The sequence below is a fragment of the Panulirus ornatus genome, chromosome 15 (assembly GCF_036320965.1).
Source record: "Panulirus ornatus isolate Po-2019 chromosome 15, ASM3632096v1, whole genome shotgun sequence".
NCBI lineage: Eukaryota > Metazoa > Arthropoda > Malacostraca > Decapoda > Palinuridae > Panulirus > Panulirus ornatus.
Genome location: NC_092238.1, coordinates 47,016,980 through 47,039,811, shown reverse-complemented (window position 1 = coordinate 47,039,811; position 22,832 = coordinate 47,016,980).

The window sequence follows — 22,832 nt, the reverse complement described above, 5'->3', positions numbered from 1 at the left end:
TGCTCTTATTCACATTTACTCTTAACTTTCTTCTTTCACACACTCTACCAAACTCAGTCACCAGCTTCTGCAGTTTCTCACATGAATCAGCCACCAGCGCTGTATCATCAGCGAACAACAACTGACTCACTTCCCAAGCTCTCTCATCCCCACCAGACTTCATACTTGCCCCTCTTTCCAAAACTCTTGCATTCACCTCCCTAACAACCCCATCCATAAACAAATTAAACAACCATGGAGACATCACACACCTCTGCCGCAAACCTACATTCACTGAGAACCAATCACTTTCCTCTCTTCCTACACGTACATATGCCTTACATCCTCGATAAAAACTTTTCACTGCTTCTAACAACTTGCCTCCCACACCATATATTCTTAATACCTTCCACAGAGCATCTCTATCAACTCTATCATATGCCTTCTCCAGATCCATAAATGCTACATACAAATCCATTTGCTTTTCTAAGTATTTCTCACATACATTCTTCAAAGCAAACACCTGATCCACACATCCTCTACCACTTCTGAAACCACACTGCTCTTCCCCAATCTGATGCTCTGTACATGCCTTCACCCTCTCAATCAATATCCTCCCATATAATTTACCAGGAATACTCAACAAACTTATACCTCTGTAATTTGAGCACTCACTCTTATCCCCTTTGCCTTTGTACAATGGCACTATGCACGCATTCTGCCAATCCTCAGGCACCTCACCATGAGTCATACATACATTAAATAACCTTACCAACCAGTCAACAATACAGTCACCCCCTTTTTTAATAGATTCCACTGCAATACCATCCAAACCTGCTGCCTTGCCGGCTTTCATCTTCCGCAAAGCTTTTACTACCTCTTCTCTGTTTACCAAATCATTTTCCCTAACCCTCTCACTTTGCACACCACCTCGACCAAAACACCCTATATCTGCCACTCTATCATCAAACACATTCAACAAACCTTCAAAATACTCACTCCATCTCCTTCTCACATCACCACTACTTGTTATCACCTCCCCATTTGCGCCCTTCACTGAAGTTCCCATTTGCTCCCTTGTCTTACGCACTTTATTTACCTCCTTCCAGAACATCTTTTTATTCTCCCTAAAATTTAATGATACTCTCTCACCCCAACTCTCATTTGCCCTTTTTTTCACCTCTTGCACCTTTCTCTTGACCTCCTGTTTCTTTCTTTTATACATCTCCCACTCAATTGCATTTTTTCCCTGCAAAAATCGTCCAAATGCCTCTCTCTTCTCTTTCACTAATACTCTTACTTCTTCATCCCATATATATGTATATATACATATGCATATATATATATATATATATATATATATATATATATATATATATATATATATATATATATATATATATATATATATATATATGTTTGAAGGAATATTGGTCCCAACAATGTTATATGGTTGCGAGGCGTGGGCTATGGCTAGAGTTGTGCGGAGGAGGGTGGATGTGCTGGAAATGAGATGCTTGAGGACAATATGTGGTGTGAGGTGGTTTGATCGAGTAAGTAATAATAGGGTTAGAGAGATATGTGTGGTAATAAAAAGAGTGTTTTTTAGAGAGCAAAAGAGGGTGTTTTGAAATGGTTTGGCCACATGGAGAGAATAAGTGAGGAAAGGTTGACCAAGGTGATATATGCGTCAGAGGTGGAGGGAACGAGGAGAAGTGGAAGACTAAATTGGAGGTGGAAAGATGGAGTGAAAAAGATTTTGAGTGATCGGGGCCTGAACATGCAGGAGGGTGAAAGACGTCTAAGGAATAGAGTGAATTGGAACGATGTGGTGTACCGGGGTCGACGTGCTTTCAATGGATTGAACCAGAGCATGTGAAGCGTCTGGGGTAAACCATGGAAAGTTCTATGGGGCCTGGATGTGGAGAGGGAGCTGTGGTTTTGGTGCGTTATTACGTGACCGCTAGAGGCTGAGTGTGAAAGAAAGTGGCCTTTGTTGTCTTTTCCTAGCGCTACTACGCGCGCATTTGGGGGGAGGGGTGGTTATTTTATGTGTGGCGGGATGGCGATGGGAATGAATAAAGGCAGACAGTATGAATTATGTGCATGTGTATATATGTATATGTGTATGAGTGTATGTATATATGTATTCGTTGAGATGTATACGTATGTATATTTGCGCGTGTGGACGTGTATGTATGTACATGTCTATGTGGGTGGGTTGGGCCATCTTTTCGTCTGTTTCCTTGCGCTACCTCGTTAACGCGGGTGACAGCGACAAAGCAATATATATATATATATATATATATATATATATATATATATATATATATATATATATATATATATATATATATTCTTGGTATGATTAGGAAGATGTATGGCCTCTATCATCACTGCTTACAGGTGAGAAATGTTCTTGTTAAAGTTCAGTCTGCACAAGTAATGACGGAGTATTGCACAATAGGTCATACTATCATATTGTATCTACCTCATAAATCTTTTTTTGCTGGTATCATTCCTGCTTGGAGCTGGTCGTCCCATGAAGTTCTTTACTCTATAGTACATTGATACAACAGGATAATCCTTGATAACAATTATCATGCCCTTGCTTACCACATGTGTTCTCATGCTCACTGAAAAAGTCCCATAGTTTGTGAAGAAATGTAACTCCAAGATACTTCTAACAGAATATCTAAATAATCGGTCGCTATATGATTGATATACACCGTAGGTATAAGAAACAACGTTAGTCTATAAGACATTTCCTTCGGTATTATTCAGAGAAGAGGAATCAGAGAAACCTAGGAAGTTGTGAACATATTCCATCAAATCCTATGTTAGGCAGTTCGTACGACCCGCCTCCGTTCTTAATATTTCGTTTTTGTAAAGTTTTAAGTGGGCGAAATTTCAGGAGAGATGTGAACGTTCTGTGACATATACAAAATTATTGAATACCCTGCAATGCTCACCATTTTTCTCTTCCAATAACACTATCATCTTCTTGAAGAAGGTGTTCTTTCTTCCCCCTCTCGATATAATATCATCTTCTTGAAGAGATGTTCGTCCCCCGTGCACCAATATACTTTACCAAAAAAGGGATTCTTCTACCCACATGACGAAGTATAACCCCCTGAACAAGGTGTTCTTTTCCCCATTTTCCCCACCTACCAATGCATCATTTTCCTGAATAAGGTATTCTTCCATCCACTTACTAAAGTACCATCTTCCTAAAGGAGGGGTTCTTCTCCACACTCACCGATGTAGCGCATTACTGAAGGTGTTGTTATCCCTACATACCGCTGTATCCATGTATTTCCTTCGCGAAGATGTTCCTCCCCAACACGTAAGTGTGGTATGAACTTCCTGAAAAACGTGTTCTCTCTACACACCGGTGTATCAACTTCCTGATCAACGTGTTCTCACTACACACCGGTGTATCAACTTCCTGATCAACGTGTTCTCACTACACACCGGTGTATCAACTTTCTGAGCAACGTGTTCTCTCTACACACAGGTTATCAACTTCCTGAACATCGTGTTCTCTTTACACATCAGCGTATCAACTTCTTGGAAAATGCTGACACTCGAATGTATCACCCTCCTGAAGGTGTTTGTGTGCCCAGCGATACGAAGAACCAGTAGACGTGGCATTTCATTCAACAGTAATGGAGCCTGTCGAAGTCCTGAAAATGCAATGGCATTGCATTTTTCCACCTATGAGATTGCTTGGTTCAGTCAGAGGTAACGCTGAATAGTCAGTCACATTTTAAGTCTAATTCAAAGCGTATTATCAAAATATTATTTGACAATCGTAACTTAAGGTCAGAGTCAGAGTTCAAATGTATGGGATAAATTAGTGTTAGAACAAAAGTCAAAGTCACAAAGTCAAAAGGTCAGGTAGCAAATCAAACTCAGACACAGAATCAAAAATGTAAACAAAATGAAAGCCATTAAGAGTCACGGACGAAAAAAAATTACAGAAAAATAATAAGATTTAGAGCCAAGATACATAAAGTCAAAGTCAAAGTCATACATCAAATCAAAATCAAAGTCAAAGACAATAATATAGTCAAGTCAAAGATAAGGTTAATCACTTCTGGCGAAGGATAACGGTTCTTTATCTTCAGGATTGCAAGTGAATATCAGTAAAGACTCCTAGAGCTGGAGGGTTATAACTTACCTTCACTACCTCTTCACCTCCAATGTCTGGCAGGTCCATTCAACCACAGGTATTCTTCAGGTTATCTGGGCAGTTACTGATCTGTTATGAACTTACAAAAATTGACATTTGCAACACTAAGACATGCCCGTCAAGTAATGAACAGGTTTCAGTTTTTTATGAGTCAAAGGTGAGTAATAACCATTACAGATGAGTTAATTTATGATAACGAGGAAATAATCATAATACGGAATCCTTAACCTAACTGGATAGTAAACTTTACCAATACGGTATAAACAGTGTTGGAATGCTAACACAACCTACATCTCACATTTCACTGTAAAATTATGGATCTGAGAAATGCCTCGTAAGGTAAGCAGTACAAAGACACTAAATTAGAATATTTGAGTTGGCTTTTTCTTACTGCTCCGTTTGGCAAGTGCCAAATAACTGCATATTCTTGAAAGCGATAGTGGGAAAAAAAATGTGCTGCAAACTTTAGAGATTGGACAAAGTAATTCAGTCTCCTACAGGAACTGCTTCATATCAACACTACATCACATGTCTAATTTCGTTACTTGCAGCTCTTCACACAGTGCAACGGAAAATAAAGGAAAAACATTAGACACCCATAGCTTCATTCGAAAATATATCTTAGGTAGCGATGGATAGTTGATAGAAAATGTTATCATGCAGAATGAGAATATAAGCCTTCTCCTCAACCAATGTATAAGAAAATGAACTCTATGGAGAAATTTTGCAGTTATGACAAAATAATTACATGGCAGATCTTTCTCTCTTCTTAATATTTATGTTGCTAGTTGTTATCGTAAATATATGAATGGTGAATGAGATAATGTCAGACGAGGCTGTGAATATTGTCATCTAATGTCTAAGAAACAAAATCACTCACTTACAAAAAGTAAGGAAAAAAAATCAAATCAGCGAGTGCTTTCAATGCTATTTAACCCCCCCCACCCCCACCCTCCACCTCCTCCTCCTCCTCCTCCTCCTCCTCCTCCTTGTTCTCCTCTGCCAGTTGCTAGAAAAGTACTTCTGATATATAGTTCGGTCCCTACGATGATTACCTAGCATAACTAAAAGGCAAACCCTATAGTTTAGCATGGAAGATATACCAGTAATATAACATTATTTAGCGGTGGCTCAAGCCTTGCCCTCGTCATAATCCTCAGAAATGATTAACCAGTTCATTATGAAGTTCCCCAGGGAGAACCATCACCATGAAGCCTTCCCTCCCTCTTGAAATCCATAACGCTCTTCATCTTTACGCCTTCTTCCTAATGCTTTGCCAGCAATATTTCACTCCGTTTCTGTCTTAAGACCTACCCTTCAACCTGCTTGTACACTCTCCACTTAAGAGAAAAATTACAGAATTCCCCAAGAATCATTCACGATCAGTACACGACCAATGAATTCCTCGCCTTCGATCTCTCATTGAAGAGAAATTTTTCCGTCTTCCTTCTTACACAGTCCTTACGAATTGAGATCACTTACTCTTCCACATCCATACTCCCCAATATAATGCCGTTCCATTTCCGTCTTTCACACCCTTCTCAAATCGAAAACTATATCATCCTTTACCCTCTGAAGTTCCACCTGAGTCTCCCTGTACTTTTTTCTGCATGGAATATGCTTTTCATCCCAGACAGCAAATCCCTGACATGAACACATTGCTGACATTCGACGTCCGAACACGAGATGATAGTGTCACTTCTGACAACCTCCCTGAACTGTAGTTGTTAGGGACACACTTGGAAAACTCATGTTCTTGATAACAGAATGTTTTACATCTACGTATGCTCACAGTTAAAGCCTGTAATCAAAGACAGTGTTGAAGATCTATACAAGTTCAGCGTCTTCTGAAATTTACAAGATGGGTGCGTTCGACACTTCCTATTTTCCTATAGATCCAGGGAGATCAGACTTAGTTACGGGAGAACTAAAATCTATTTCTGTTGTGTTATTAAAGTGCAGGCTTTAAGAAATCGATGCTTTATTCATTACTGTTTGTGATCGTCATGAGTAACCCCCTTATACAGGAGTCTGGTAGCGCTCAGGATGTCAGCTACGTCCACCGGCAAAGCCACAGGTCAAAAGATGTAGTAATATGTAGTAATATATGTTGTTCTCTATGGGGTGAGCACAGGGCAACTGAGGTGTGAGTATTCAGTGAAGAGAACATATCTTCGGTAAATGGGGTCACGGAAAGGTGCGACCATACATACTTAAAACAAACGGGATATGGACATGAGCTGTCTATTTGGACGGCAGAAGTTGCCTGTCTTCCTACTGAAATAAGACTAACATACCCATATGAAAATCACCCATATCTTCGACCTCATTTTAACCTTTAGAGGTCTAAACTTTTCTTTCACAATTGATCATGGTCAACATTTTTTCTGTTTACGCCTGAAATGTATGAAACTTAAATCCATCTATCTATATTAGGTGTTTGAAATGCAAATCTATATCATTAAAGCATTCATGATGTAGAAATTACAACGTAACCTTATTTGACCTTGACATGAAAGAGAGTCCCAAATTACACTCGCTGAATCATTGAAGGGATATTCTGCTATTTAGGAGTATGAAAACATCGATTGTAACAGAACCAGCTAGTACGCCACAACCCAAAAATGAAGCACTTGTGACCAGTGTGTGTTTTTGAAACGGTTTCAAAATTTCTTTCGAACCGGAAATTCTTCTTAGACCGCATTTTGATATGAAGCAGCGGAGTCTATAATGTCAAAGATATGGGTGATGTCCATAACGCGTGGGAGAAAGTCGAACTCGTGCATGCCTGGGAAAATTAGTTTCGGATGAATGAATGACTGGTAGAGTGACGCTTAAAATTGGTTCGGAAGAGCGATCATTTGGTGATTTTTGTGGCATACCGGAGTCGACTTGCTGTCAACGGACTGAACCAGGACTTGTGAAATGTCTGGGGGTAATTCATGGAGAGGCCTGTTAGGCCTGGATGTGGTTTCTGTGCATTACATATGACAGCTAGAGACTGAGTGTGAAATAATGTGGCCTTTTTGTTTGTTTTCCTAGCGCTACCATCCACCCTCCTCCGTACAACCCTATCCATAGCTCTTGCCTCACAACCGTTAACATTGTTGAAACTACTAATCCTTCAAACATACTCATTTCTGCTCTCTGAGATAACGTTCTCTCCTTCCACATTCTTCATACCTGCCAGAATTTTCGCCCCCTTCCCCACTCTGTGACACTTCCGCTTCCAAGGTTCCATTCGTTGCGAAGTCCACTCTCATATATCAAAAAGACTTCACTTCCTCCAATTTTCCTCCATTCAATTTTACATCCAATTAACTTATCCTTCAATCCTATTGAACCTAATAACCTTCCTCTTATTCACATTCACTCTCAACTTTTTCCTTTCACACACTTCTCCAAACTCTATCCCCGGAGATAAGGAAAAAAGAATACTTCCACGTATTCCCTACGTGTCGTAGAAGGCGACTAAGAAGGATGGAGCCGGGGGCTGGAAATCCTACCTCCCGTTATTAATTTTCTAAAAGAAGGAACAGAGAAAGGGGCCAAGTCCTCTGTTCTTATCACTACCTCGCTAACGCGAAAATGGCGAATATGTATGAAAAAAGATATCATTTATCTATATATATATATATATATATATATATATATATATATATAGATATATATATATATATATATATATATATATATATATATATATATATATATATATATATATATATTTTCTTTTTTTTCTTTTTTTTTTTATACTTTGTCGCTGTCTCCCGCGTTTGCGAGGTAGCGCAAGGAAACAGACGAAAGAAATGGCCCAATCCCCCCCCCCCATACACATGTACATACACACGTCCACACACGCAAATATACATACCTACACAGTTTTCCATGGTTTACCCCAGACGCTTCACATGCCTTGATTCAATCCACTGACAGCACGTCAACCCCTGTATACCAAATCGCTCCAATTCACTCTATTCCTTGCCCTCCTTTCACCCTCCTGCATGTTCAGGCCCCGATCACACAAAATCTTTTTCACTCCATCTTTCCACCTCCAATTTGGTCTCCCTCTTCTCCTCGTTCCCTCCACCTCCGACACATATATCCTCTTGGTCAATCTTTCCTCACTCATTCTCTCCATGTGCCCAAACCATTTCAAAACACCCTCTTCTGCTCTCTCAACCACGCTCTTTTTATTTCCACACATCTCTCTTACCCTTACGTTACTTACTCGATCAAACCACCTCACACCACACATTGTCCTCAAACATCTCATTTCCAGCACATCCATCCTCCTGCGCACAACTCTATCCATAGCCCACGCCTCGCAACCATACAACATTGTTGGAACCACTATTCCTTCAAACATACCCATTTTTGCTTTCCGAGATAATGTTCTCGACTTCCACACATTTTTCAAGGCTCCCAAAATTTTCGCCCCCTCCCCCACCCTATGCTCCACTTCCGCTTCCATGGTTCCATCCGCTGCCAGATCCACTCCCAGATATCTAAAACACTTCACTTCCTCCAGTTTTTCTCCATTCAAACTCACCTCCCAATTGACTTGACCCTCAACCCTACTGTACCTAATAACCTTGCTCTTATTCACATTTACTCTTAACTTTCTTCTTCCACACACTTTACCAAACTCAGTCACCAGTTTCTGCAGTTTCTCACATGAATCAGCCACCAGCGCTGTATCATCAGCGAACAACAACTGACTCACTTCCCAAGCTCTCTCATCCCCAACAGACTTCATACTTGCCCCTCTTTCCAGGACTCTTGCATTTACCTCCCTAACAACCCCATCCATAAACAAATTAAACAACCATGGAGACATCACACACCCCTGCCGCAAACCTACATTCACTGAGAACCAATCACTTTCCTCTCTTCCTACACGTACACATGCCTTACATCCTCGATAAAAACTTTTCCCTGCTTCTAACAACTTGCCTCCCACACCATACATTCTTAATACCTTCCACAGAGCATCTCTATCAACTCTATCATATGCCTTCTCCAGATCCATAAATGCTACATACAAATCCATTTGCTTTTCTAAGTATTTCTCACATACATTCTTCAAAGCAAACATATATATATATATATATATATATATATATATATATATATATATATATATATATATATATATATATATATATATATATATATATATATATATATGTTTTGGGAGCAGCTGAGTGACTCTGTTATCAGTTTTGATGCACGAAACCAGGTTATAGTAATGGGTGATTTGATGCAAAGGTGAGTAAGGAGATGGAGTGAGTATTTTGAAGGTATGTTGAATGTATTTGATGATAGAGTGGTACATATATTGTGTTTTGGTCGAGTTGGTGTGCAAAGTGAGAGGGTTAGGGAAAATGATTTGATCAAAAGAAAAATGGAAGCAAAAGCTCTGCGGAAGATGAAAGCCGGCAAGGCAGCGGGTTTGGATGGTATTGCAGTGGATTTTTTGTAGAAATAGGGGTGACTGTATTGTTGACTGGATGGTAAGGTTATTTAATGCATTTATGACTCATGGTGAGGTGCCTGAGGATTGGCGAAATGCTTGCATAGTGCCATTGTACAAAGGCAAAGGGGATAAACGTGAGTGCTCAAATTACAGAGGTAGAAGTTTGTTGAGTATTCCTGGGAAATTACATGGGAGGGTATTGATTGAGAGGGTGAAGAGCAGTGTCCTTTCAGAAGTGGTAGAGGATGCGTGGATTGGGTGTTTGCTTTAAAGAATGTATGTGAGAAATATTTAGAAAAGCAAATGGATTTATATGTAGCATTTATCGATCTGGAGAAGGCATATGATAGAGTTGATAGAGATGGTCTGTAGAAGGCATTAGAAATATATGGTGTGGGAGGCAAGTTGTTAGAAGCAGTGAGAGGTTATTATCCTGGATGTAAGGCATGTGTACGTGTAGGAAGAGAGGAGAGTGATTGGTTCTCAATGATTGTAGGTTTCCGGCAGGGGTGGGTGATGTCTCCATGGTTGTTTAATTTGTTTATGGATTGGGTTGTTGGGGAGGTGAATGCAAGAGTTTTGGAAAGAGGGGCCAGTATGCAGTCTTTTGTAGATGAGAGAGCTTGGGAAGTGAGTCAGTTGTTGTTCGCTGATGATACGGCGCTGTTGGCTAATTCATGTGAGAAACTGCAGAAGCTGGTGACTGAGTTTGGTAAAGTGTGTGAAAGAAGAAACCTGAGAGTAAATGTAAATAAGAGCAATGTTGTACGGTACAATAGGGTTAGCGGACAAGTCAATTTGGAGGTAAGTTTGAATGGAGAAAAACTGGAGGAAGTGAAGTGTTTTAGATATCTGGGAGGGGATTTGGCAGCGGATGGATCCATGGAAGCGGAAGTGAATCATAGGGTGGGGGAGGGGGCGAAAGTTATGGGAGCATTGAAGAATGTGTGGAAGTCGAGAACATTATCTCGGAAAGCAAAAATGGGTATGTTTGAAGGAATAGTGGTTCCAACAATGTTATATGGTTGCGAGGCGTGGGCTATGGATAGAGTTGTGCTGGAGAAGGTGGATGTGCTGGAAATGAGATGTTTGAGGACAATATGTGGTGTGAGGTGGTTTGATCGAGTAAGTAATAATAGGGTAAGAGAGATATGTGATAATAGAAATAATGTGGTTGAGAGAGCAGAAGTGGGTATTTTGAAATGGTCTGGTCACGTTAAGAGAATGAGTGAGGAAAGATTAACCAAGAGGATATATGCGTCAGAGGTGGAGGAAACGAGGAGAAGTGGGAAACCAAATTGGAGGTGGAAAGATGGAGTGAAAAAGATTTTGAGTGATCGGGGCCTGAACATGCAGGAGGGTGAAAGGCGTGCAAGGAATAGAGTGAATTGGAACGATGTGGTATACTGGGGTCGATATGCTGTCAGTGGATTGAACCAGGGCATGTGAAGCGTGTGGGGTAAGCCATGGAAAGTTCAGTGGGGACTGGATGTGGAAAGGGAACTGTGGTTTCGGTGCATTATTACATGACAGTTAGAGACTGAGTGTGAATGAATTTGTCCTTTGTTGTCTTTTCCTAGCGCTACTTCGCGCACATGAGGGGGGAGGGGGTTGTTATATCGTGTGGCGGGGTGGCGATGGAAATGAATAAAGGCAGACAGTATGAATTGTGCACGTGTATATATGTATATGTCTGTGTGTGTGTATATATATATATATATGTATACATTGAGGTGTATCGGTATGTATATTTGCGTGTGTGGACGTGTATCTATATACATATGTATGTGGTAGAGTTGGTCCATTCTTCCGTCTGTCTGCTTGCTCCACCTCGCTAACGCGGGAGACAGCAACAAAGCAAAATGAATATATAAATGTGTATATATATATATATATATATATATATATATATATATATATATATATATATATATATATATATATATATGTATATATATATATATATATATATATATATATATATATATATATATATATATATATATATATATATATATATATATATATATATATATATATATATATATATATATATATATATATATATATATATATATATATATGTATATATATATATATATATATACATATATATATATATATATATATATATATATATATATATATATATATATATATATATATATATATATATATATATATATATATATATATATATATATATATATATATATATATATACATATATATATATATATATATATATATATATATATACATATATATATATATATATATATATATATATATATATATATATATATATATATATATATATATATATATATATATATATATATATATATATATATATATATATATATATATATATATATATATATATATATGTATATATATATATATATATATATATATATGTATATATATATATATATATATATATATATATATATATATATATATATATATATATATATATATATATATATATATATATATATATATATATATATATATATATATATGTATTAACTTTCTAAAATGGGAAACAGAAGGAGTCACGCGGGGAGTGCTCATCCTCCTCGAAGGCTCAGAGTGGGGTGCCTAAATGTGTGTGGATGTAACCAAGATGTGAAAAAAGGAGAGATAGGTAGTATGTTTGAGGAAAGGAACCTGGTTGTTTTGGCTCTGAGTGAAACGAAGCTCAAGGGTAAAGGGGAAGAGTGGTTTGGGAATGTCTGGGGAGTAAAGTCAGGGGTTAGTGAGAGGACAAGAGCAAGGGAAGGAGTAGCAATACTCCTGAAACAGGAGTTGTGGGAGTATGTGATAGAGTGTAAGAAAATAAATTCTCGATCAATATGGGTAAAACTAGAAGTTGATGGAGAGAGGTGGGTGATTATTGGTGCATATGCACTTGGGCATGAGAAGAAAGATCAAGAGAGGCAAGTGTTTTGGGAGCAGCTGAATGAGTGTGTTAGTGGTTTTGATGCACGAGACCGGGTTATAGTGATGGGTGATTTGAATGCAAAGGTGAGTAATGTGGCAGTTGAGGGAATAATTGGTATACATGGGGTGTTCAGTGTTGTAAATGGAAATGGTGAAGAGCTTGTAGATTTATGTGCTGAAAAAGGACTGATGATTGGGAATACCTGGTTTAAAAAGCGAGATATACATAAGTATACTTATGTAAGTAGGAGAGATGGCCAGAGAGCGTTATTGGATTACGTGTTAATTGACAGGCGTGCGAAAGAGAGACTTTTGGATGTTAATGTGCTGAGAGGTGCAACTGGAGGGATGTCTGATCACTATCTTGTGGAGGCTAAGGTGAAGATTTGTATGGGTTTTCAGAAAAGAAGAGTGAATGTTGGGGTAAAGAGGGTGGTGAGAGTAAGTGAGCTTGAGAAGGAGACCTGTGTGAGGAAGTACCAGGAGAGACTGAGCACAGAATGGAAAAAGGTGAGAACAATGGAAGTAAGGGGAGTGGGGGAGGAATGGGATGTATTTAGGGAATCAGTGATGGATTGTGCAAAAGATGCTTGTGGCATGAGAAGAGTGGGAGGTGGGTTGATTAGAAAGGGTAGTGAGTGGTGGGATGAAGAAGTAAGAGTATTAGTGAAAGAGAAGAGAGAGGCATTTGGACGATTTTTGCAGGGAAAAAATGCAATTGAGTGGTAAATGTATAAAAGAAACAGACAGGAGGTCAAGAGAAAGGTGCAAGAGGTGAAAAAAAGGGCAAATGAGAGTTGGGGTGAGAGAGTATCATTAAATTTTAGGGAGAATAAAAAGATCTTCTGGAAGGAGGTAAATAAAGTGCGTAAGACAAGGGAGCAAATGGGAACTTCAGTGAAGGGCGCAAATGGGGAGGTGATAACAAGTAGTGGTGATGTGAGAAGGAGATGGAGTGAGTATTTTGAAGGTTTGTTGAATGTGTTTGATGATAGAGTGGCAGATATAGGGTGTTTTGGTCGAGGTGGTGTGCAAAGTGAGAGGGTTAGGGAAAATGATTTGGTAAACAGAGAAGAGGTAGTGAAAGCTTTGCGGAAGATGAAAGCCGGCAAGGCAGCAGGTTTGGATGGTATTGCAGTGGAATTTATTAAAAAAGGGGGTGACTGTATTGTTGACTGGTTGGTAAGGTTATTTAATGTATGTATGACTCATGGTGAGGTGCCTGAGGATTGGCAGAATGCGTGCATAGTGCCATTGTACAAAGGCAAAGGGGATAAGAGTGAGTGCTCAAATTACAGAGGTATAAGTTTGTTGAGTATTCTGGTAAATTATATGGGAGGGTATTGATTGAGAGGGTGAAGGCATGTACAGAGCATCAGATTGGGGAAGAGCAGTGTGGTTTCAGAAGTGGTAGAGGATGTGTGGATCAGGTGTTTGCTTTGAAGAATGTATGTGAGAAATACTTAGAAAAGCAAATGGATTTGTATGTAGCATTTATGGATCTGGAGAAGGCATATGATAGAGTTGATAGAGATGCTCTGTGGAAGGTATTAAGAATATATGGTGTGGGAGGAAAGTTGTTAGAAGCAGTGAAAAGTTTTTATCGAGGATGTAAGGCATGTGTACGTGTAGGAAGAGAGGAAAGTGATTGGTTCTCAGTGAATGTAGGTTTGCGGCAGGGGTGTGTGATGTCTCCATGGTTGTTTAATTTGTTTATGGATGGGGTTGTTAGGGAGGTAAATGCAAGAGTTTTGGAAAGAGGGGCAAGTATGAAGTCTGTTGGGGATGAGAGAGCTTGGGAAGTGAGTCAGTTGTTGTTCGCTGATGATACAGCGCTGGTGGCTGATTCATGTGAGAAACTGCAGAAGCTGGTGACTGAGTTTGGTAAAGTGTGTGGAAGAAGAAAGTTAAGAGTAAATGTGAATAAGAGCAAGGTTATTAGGTACAGTAGGGTTGAGGGTCAAGTCAATTGGGAGGTGAGTTTGAATGGAGAAAAACTGGAGGAAGTGAAGTGTTTTAGATATCTGGGAGTGGATCTGGCAGCGGATGGAACCATGGAAGTCGAAGTGGATCATAGGGTGGGGGAGGGGGCGAAAATTCTGGGAGCCTTGAAGAATGTGTGGAAGTCGAGAACATTATCTCGGAAAGCAAAAATGGGTATGTTTGAAGGAATAGTGGTTCCAACAATGTTGTATGGTTGCGAGGCGTGGGCTATGGATAGAGTTGTGCGCAGGAGGATGGATGTGCTGGAAATGAGATGTTTGAGGACAATGTGTAGTGTGAGGTGGTTTGATCGAGTGAGTAACGTAAGGGTAAGAGAGATGTGTGGAAATAAAAAGAGCGTGGTTGAGAGAGCAGAAGAGGGTGTTTTGAAGTGGTTTGGGCACATGGAGAGGATGAGTGAGGAAAGATTGACCAAGAGGATATATGTGTCGGAGGTGGAGGGAACAAGGAGAAGAGGGAGACCAAATTGGAGGTGGAAAGATGGAGTGAAGAAGATTTTGTGTGATCGGGGCCTGAACATGCAGGAGGGTGAAAGGAGGGCAAGGAATAGAGTAAATTGGAGCGATGTGGTATACCGGGGTTGACGTGCTGTCAGTGGATTGAAGCAAGGCATGTGAAGCGTCTGGGGTAAACCATGGAAAGCTGTGTAGGTATGTATATTTGCGTGTGTGGACGTATGTATATACATGTGTATGGGTGCCCCGGGGGGTTGGGCCATTTCTTTCGTCTGTTTCCTTGCGCTACCTCGCAAACGCGGGAGACAGCGACAAAGTATAATAATAAAAAAAATAATATATATATATATATATATGTGTATATATATATATATATATATATATATATATATATATATATATATATATATATATACACATATATATATATATGTATATATATATATATATATATATATATATATATATATATATATATATATATATATATATATATATATATATATATATATATATATATATATATATATATACACATAGAAAGAGAGAGAGAGAGAGAGAGAGAGAGAGAGAGAGAGAGAGAGAGAGCGATAATGATCGATATCATCACCATTGTCAATACTGATAACATCACCACCATCATCACTGTTATCTGTATAATCATCATTCCATAACCACAACCACCACCATCATCATCACTATCATAATTCTCATCTGTCCTTCTCCTTCCCGTTTCTTCGCCTTCCTCCTGTTCCTCTCATATCCCCTTTTCATTGATTTCTCGCCGGGAGCGTTACCTTTCGCCTCCTTTGTGTGCAGCTCGCTCCTTCCTCTGTAGGGTGAAGTGTGTGGCGGCTCATTGTATGCCGGCGTCCGCAGCTCCTGCCCAAGGGCGTCCCCACTTACATGGTCACTTACGATAGGTCTTGTGTGGTCGGCTCTGTTCTGCCACAAGCTCTTGACCTTCCCCAGCGCTCAGAAAATATAGGGGTGACAGGAGCACGATCTCTCTCTCTCTCTCTCTCTCTCTCTCTCTCTCTCTCTCTCTCTCTCTCTCTCTCTCTCTCTCTCTCTCTCTCTCTCTCTCTCTCTCTCTCTCTCTCTCTCTCTCTCTCTCTCTCTCTCTCTCTCTCTCTCTCTCTCCATCTTTTCAGGGATTACATCACCATCCATTTTCAAGGATTCGAACAATCACGAATCAGTTCAACAATCTGAACTCATTTAACTTAGGTTGCGATGGTTAATGTATGTTAATACCATTTGGTTCTGATGAAAGTATAGACCTTTCCTCTTCATCAGTTAACCATTTTATAACGCTGCTTAACTAATGATTAGCTGTATTTGGTAAGGTAAAGATTTCCTTAATAGATTTCATTCTTGGTTTTGTAAATCATTCGAAATTCTATCCATCATACTTGGAGAAAGGGTTAGTCTAGCGGTTGGAATATTCTACGTAGGATGAACAGTGACATCATCAAACATGACCTAGCAAAAAGAGAAAGAAAGAAATGTCCAGAATAGCTAAGATGGCCTTTGCGCAACATGGTTTCTCTGCAAATCACAATGGGTAGAAAGATCTTGCTGGTTGAGTGCGGACTTTTGTATGAAACAAGACGTTTTTTGATACGAGTCTGCGTAATCATTATTGGTACATTAACTCAGATTACGAAAATCAAATGGACGTTTAGGAAAATGTGTATATAAATCATAATTACAAAGTTTAGAAATCATAAGAACTGAATCGAGAGAGCATCTTCAGTGAATGAGAATGGTGTGTTCCTAGGTTCTGTACTTGATACTTTTTATATAGCGGTTTATTCTATCATATATTGTGCATATAGCGGTTTATTCTATCATATATTGTGCATATCTTCTGCAGACAATGACACAAAATTCATCTAATCTTCTAACTGTGCCAAGGCGCCAATACATGTGTTTCATCACAAGGGTCTCCAGCCTTCTTCATGCGTCGCTCCAGGCCATGTAGTGAACGAAAGTCGAAGTTACTTAGTCAATTTTCTTTGCCTGAAAATCCCCATAGAATTTCTTAAGCAAACTATTCATGTTCTAAGGGAGACTACCGCAACATCATATATGTTTTTTTCTTTTTGTAATTGTCTTTTCAAGCTCTCATTTTTGTTGTAATCCTCCTTCAGAAGATACCATGAAAAACCTCTCCGTCGTGCCTTTATTTCGCTAGCCTCTGATCCCATCCAGCCAGGCTTTACGTGGCTGCCTACATAGACCCAAGTCTGTGAGGCTTTAACCTTTATCCTGCTTGCAAAGGGTGCAAGTCTCGATAGCCAGCATCACTCATGTCACACTGGTAACGTTTGCCATAATAAAAACGTGAGTCTCATCTCCCATCTCGTCACACACACACACACACACACACACACACACACACACACACACACACACACACACACACACACACACACACACACACACACACACACACACACACACACACACACACACACACACACACACATACATGCAAACGGGAAGACCCATAGTGAGTTTATCGGGCTCACTGAAATATAGATTATCATAATCATTAGGTTCTTTATTAATCCCGCTAGTGGGTAAGATTTCAAAATCTAATGGCGTGAACATTGTAGATTTAGTTAACAAGCTTAATAACATCCATGTTGATTTTGATTTCAAACTGGTAAGTTTTGATGTGTCGTCCTTGTTACAAAAGTTCCATTTGATGACTTTTAGGATGTTTAGTTGATATCTTGGATAATCTTGATTTACCTGTTTCAAATTCTGTGTTTATTGAACTGATAATATTGTGTATAAAAGACTGTGTATTTCAATTTAAGGGAGAATATTATACACAGAAATTTGGTAAGGCGATGGATAGCCCTCTTTTACCAGTATTATGTAATCTTTACATGGAATTCTTTGAAACAAAATTACTAATGGAAATCTTACACTCTAAGGCACTTTGGTTTAGGTATGTGGTTGATGTTCTTTGTGTTTGGCCAACGAACGAAAATATACAAACATTTCTCCCTTTACTTAGCAATTCAGTATCTTCAGTCAAATTCATAGCGGAAGTCTGAGATAATGGTCTGTTACCAGTTTTAGATTGCATGATCCACAGGGATAGAAACATGTTTAAGTTTAGCATATACAGAAAACTCACCAATGTTTGTTCTCATATTCATTATTACTCCACTCAACATGACAGTTAAACTATTATCATTCCAGGCGATGTTACTCAGGGCATTACGTATATGCATTCCGGAATTCATGAACGATGAGTTTGAGAAGATATATATTATTGGATCCCAGTTAAAGTATCTTACGTGTTTCATTGATAAATGCCTTAAGTTGGCAAAGAAATCACCTTATAAAGTTTAGCCCAAACCTCTATTTGATACCAAGAATCTTATCATTTTCCCTTTTTGCGATAATTTTACATTAATTCCTAGGTTGCTTGAATCTCTTAATGCAAATGTAGCCTTCAGTAATAACTGTGCAATAAAGAATATCTTAAACAAAAACTCACCAGATAATTCTTCGGGCTCTGTTTACAGAATCCCTAGAAAAAGCTGTAATATGCTTTATGTTGGGCAGACTTGTAAGGATCTTTATATTTGACTTAAGAAACATGTAAATAATATAAGAACAGAACAAGAATCAAATGCTTTGTTTAACTGTATTACAAATCATGACATTTGTACTGACTAGAGTAACGCTAATTCAGTTAATAACTGTAGCTTTTGTCCCAAGAGAAATATCATTGAATCTCCTGTTAAATACAGAATGAATTATAACATAAACAATAGTGAAGGTCTGTACAAGCTGCACAGCTTTGTCTTAGGCAAAATTTGTAAATATCCCTTTCCTGTCTGCATAATAAGACTTTCAAGACAGGCATGATGCCAGACCCAAACACCACCATCTGGTAACGCTTGTTTACCAATGGCGTCTTAGCTACGTCTCTTCCTTGTATATCGATTGAATATTCTGTCTTCCAGCTCATACTTATATCTACCCTGACGATGTTATCATTACACGAAAGTGGACATGGGAACTTATCGTATCATATTTTCCTCATGGTAAATTTCATAAACACATAGAACACTGATATACGTTAAGTCGCTGAAAAAAAAAATAGTATAAGCTTAAAGCTTTCGAGTGTATTTCAAGCCATTTTCAAGGATACTGGGTCAATATGAACAAGAGAACAAACACAAAACCAGTCTACACTACAGCTGAGAAAAAAAAGAATAGCTAACCTGAAAACACCAAAGTGACCCTCCTACCTGGCAAAGGACGTCAGTTCAACTACTGCTTTCTTGATATTGCCCCCAGTGGTGAAAAAACTCTCCAAGTATGTTTCTGCCAAATGTAAAAAAGAAGACATCACTCTTGATCTTGTGTTGCCACAGAATATACCATGATTCCCGGAACAAAGGATAAACCGTCATATGTCACCGGAAATCCTTGCTTACTCTATTTTATAGTTGCTGATCCCATCTTTATTATGTGAGATTTACGTTATGGTCGTAAATGTCGAGTATGGTGCCACTTGCAGAGGGATGTTTATCCTTATCTAGCGATAATACGCCCATTTAGCATTATAATGAGAGGAGATAATCTATACATCCGAGGCAAGGGAATTAGACTTTACTATACCTATCTAGGCATCACACCATGTGCCCTCTGTTCATGACTTCTGCCTTAAGATTCTCTACTTCTCGAGCCACTGTAAACTCTGCATTTGTTTTTTTTTTGTTAGCTGAAACGACACGGGCAGCTGAGTTCTTAATTAAGGCCATCCCATCAACGCTATATATATATATATATATATATATATATATATATATATATATATATATATATATATATATATATATATATATATATGTATATATATATATATATATATATATATATATATATATATATATATATTTTTTTTTTTTTTTTTTTTTTTGCTTTGTCGCTGTCTCCCGCGTTTGCGAAGTAGCGCAAGGAAACACACGAAAGAAATGGCCCAACCCACCCCCATACACATGTATATACATACGTCCACACACACAAATATACATACCTACACAGCTTTCCATGGTTTACCCAGACGCTTCACATGCCCCAATTCAATCCACTGACAGCACGTCAACCCCGGTATAACACATCGCTCCAATTCACTCTGTTCCTTACCCTCCTTTTACCCTCCTGCATGTTCAGGCCCCGATAACACAAAATCTTTTTCACTCCATCTTTCCACCTCCAATTTGGTCTCCCTCTTCTCCTCGTTCCCTCCACCTCCGACACATATATCCTCTTGGTCAATCTTTCCTCACTCATTCTCTCCATGTGCCCAAACCATTTCAAAACACCCTCTTCTTCTCTCTCAACCACGCTCTTTTTATTTCCACACATCTATCTTACCCTTACGTTACTTACTCGATCAAACCACCTCACACCATATATTGTCCTCAAACATCTCATTTCCAGCACATCCATCCTCCTGCGCACAACTCTATCCATAGCCCACGCCTCGCAACCATACAACATTGTTGGAACCACTATTCCTTCAAACATACCCATTTTTGCTTTCCGAGATAATGTTCTCGACTTCCACACATTCTTCAAGTCTCCCAGAATTTTCGCCCCCTCCCCCACCCTATGATCCACTTCCGCTTCCATGGTTCCATCCGCTGCCAGATACACTCCCAGATATCTAAAACACTTCACTTCCTCCAGTTTTTCTCATTCAAACTCACCTCCCAATTGACTTGACCCTCAAGTATATATATATATACATATTTATATATTTTTTTTTTTTCATTATACTTTGTCGCTGTCTCCCGCGTTTGCGAGGTAGCGCAAGGAAACAGACGAAAGAAATGGCACAACCCCCCCCATACACATGTATATACATACGTCCACACACGCAAATATACATACCTACACAGCTTTCCATAGCTTACCCCAGACGCTTCACATGCCTTGATTCAATCCACTGACAGCACGTCAACCCCGGTATACCACATCGCTCCAATTCACTCTATTCCTTGCCCTCCTTTCACCCTCCTGCATGTTCAGGCCCCGATCACACAAAATCTTTTTCACTCCATCTTTCCACCTCCAATTTGGTCTCCCTCTTCTCCTTGTTCCCTCCACCTCCGACACATATATCCTCTTGGTCAATCTTTCCTCACTCATCCTCTCCATGTGCCCGAAACACTTCAAAACACCCTCTTCTGCTCTCTCAACCACGCTCTTTTTATTTCCACATTATCTCTCTTACCCTTACGTTACTCACTCGATCAAACCACCTCACACCACACATTGTCCTCAAACATCTCATTTCCAGCACATCCATCCTCCTGCGCACAACTCTATCCATAGCCCACGCCTCGCAACCATACAACATTGTTGGAACCACTATTCCTTCAAACATACCCATTTTTGCTTTCCGAGATAATGTTCTCGACTTCCACACATTCTTCAAGGCCCCCAGAATTTTCGCCCCCTCCCCCACCCTATGATCCACTTCCGCTTCCATGGTTCCATCCGCTGCCATATCCACTCCCAGATATCTAAAACACTTCACTTCCTCCAGTTTTTCTCCAGTCAAACTCACCTCCCAATTGACTTGACCCTCAACCTACTGTACCTAATAACCTTTGCTCTTATTCACATTTACTCTTAACTTTCTTCTTCCACACACTTTACCAAACTCAGTCACCAGCTTCTGCAGTTTCTCACATGAATCAGCCACCAGTGCTGTATCATCAGCGAACAACAACTGACTCACTTCCCAAGCTCTCTCATCCACAACAGACTTAATACTTGCCCCTCTTTCCAAAACTTTTGCATTTACCTCCCTAACAACCCCATCTATAAACAAATTAAACAACCATGGAGACATCACACACCCCTGCCGCAAACATACATTCGCTGAGAACCAATCACTTTCCTCTCTTCCTACACGTACACATGCCTTACATCCTCGATAAAAACTTTTCACTGCTTCTAACAACTTTCCTCCCACACCATATATTCTTAATACCTTCCACAGAGCATCTCTATCAACTCTATCATATGCCTTCTCCAGATCCATAAATGCTACATACAAATCCATTTGCTTTTCTAAGTATTTCTCACATACATTCTTCAAAGCAAACACCTGATCCACACATCCTCTACCACTTCTGAAACCACACTGCTCTTCCCCAATCTGATGCTCTGTACATGCCTTCACCCTCTCAATCAATACCCTCTCATATAATTTACCAGGAATACTCAACAAACTTATACCTCTGTAATTTGAGCACTCACTCTTATCCCCTTTGCCTTTGTACAATGGGACTATGCACGCATTCCGCCAATCCTCAGGCACCTCACCATGAGTCATACATATATATGTCATATATATATATATATGTATGTATATATATATTTTTTTTTTGTCGCTGTCTCCCGCGTTTGCGAGGTAGCGCAAGGAAACAGACGACAGAAATAGCCCAACCGACCCCCATACACATGTATATACATACGTCCACACACGCAAATATACAATACCTACACAGCTTTTCATGGTTTACCCCAGACGCTTCATATGCCCTGATTCAATCCACTGACAGCACGTCAACCCCGGTATACCACATCGATCCAATTCACTCTATTCCTTGCCCTCCTTTCACCCTCCTACATGTTCAGGCCTCGATCACAAAAATCTTTTTCACTCCATCTTTCCACCTCCAATTTGGTCTCCCACTTCTCCTCGTTCCCTCCACCT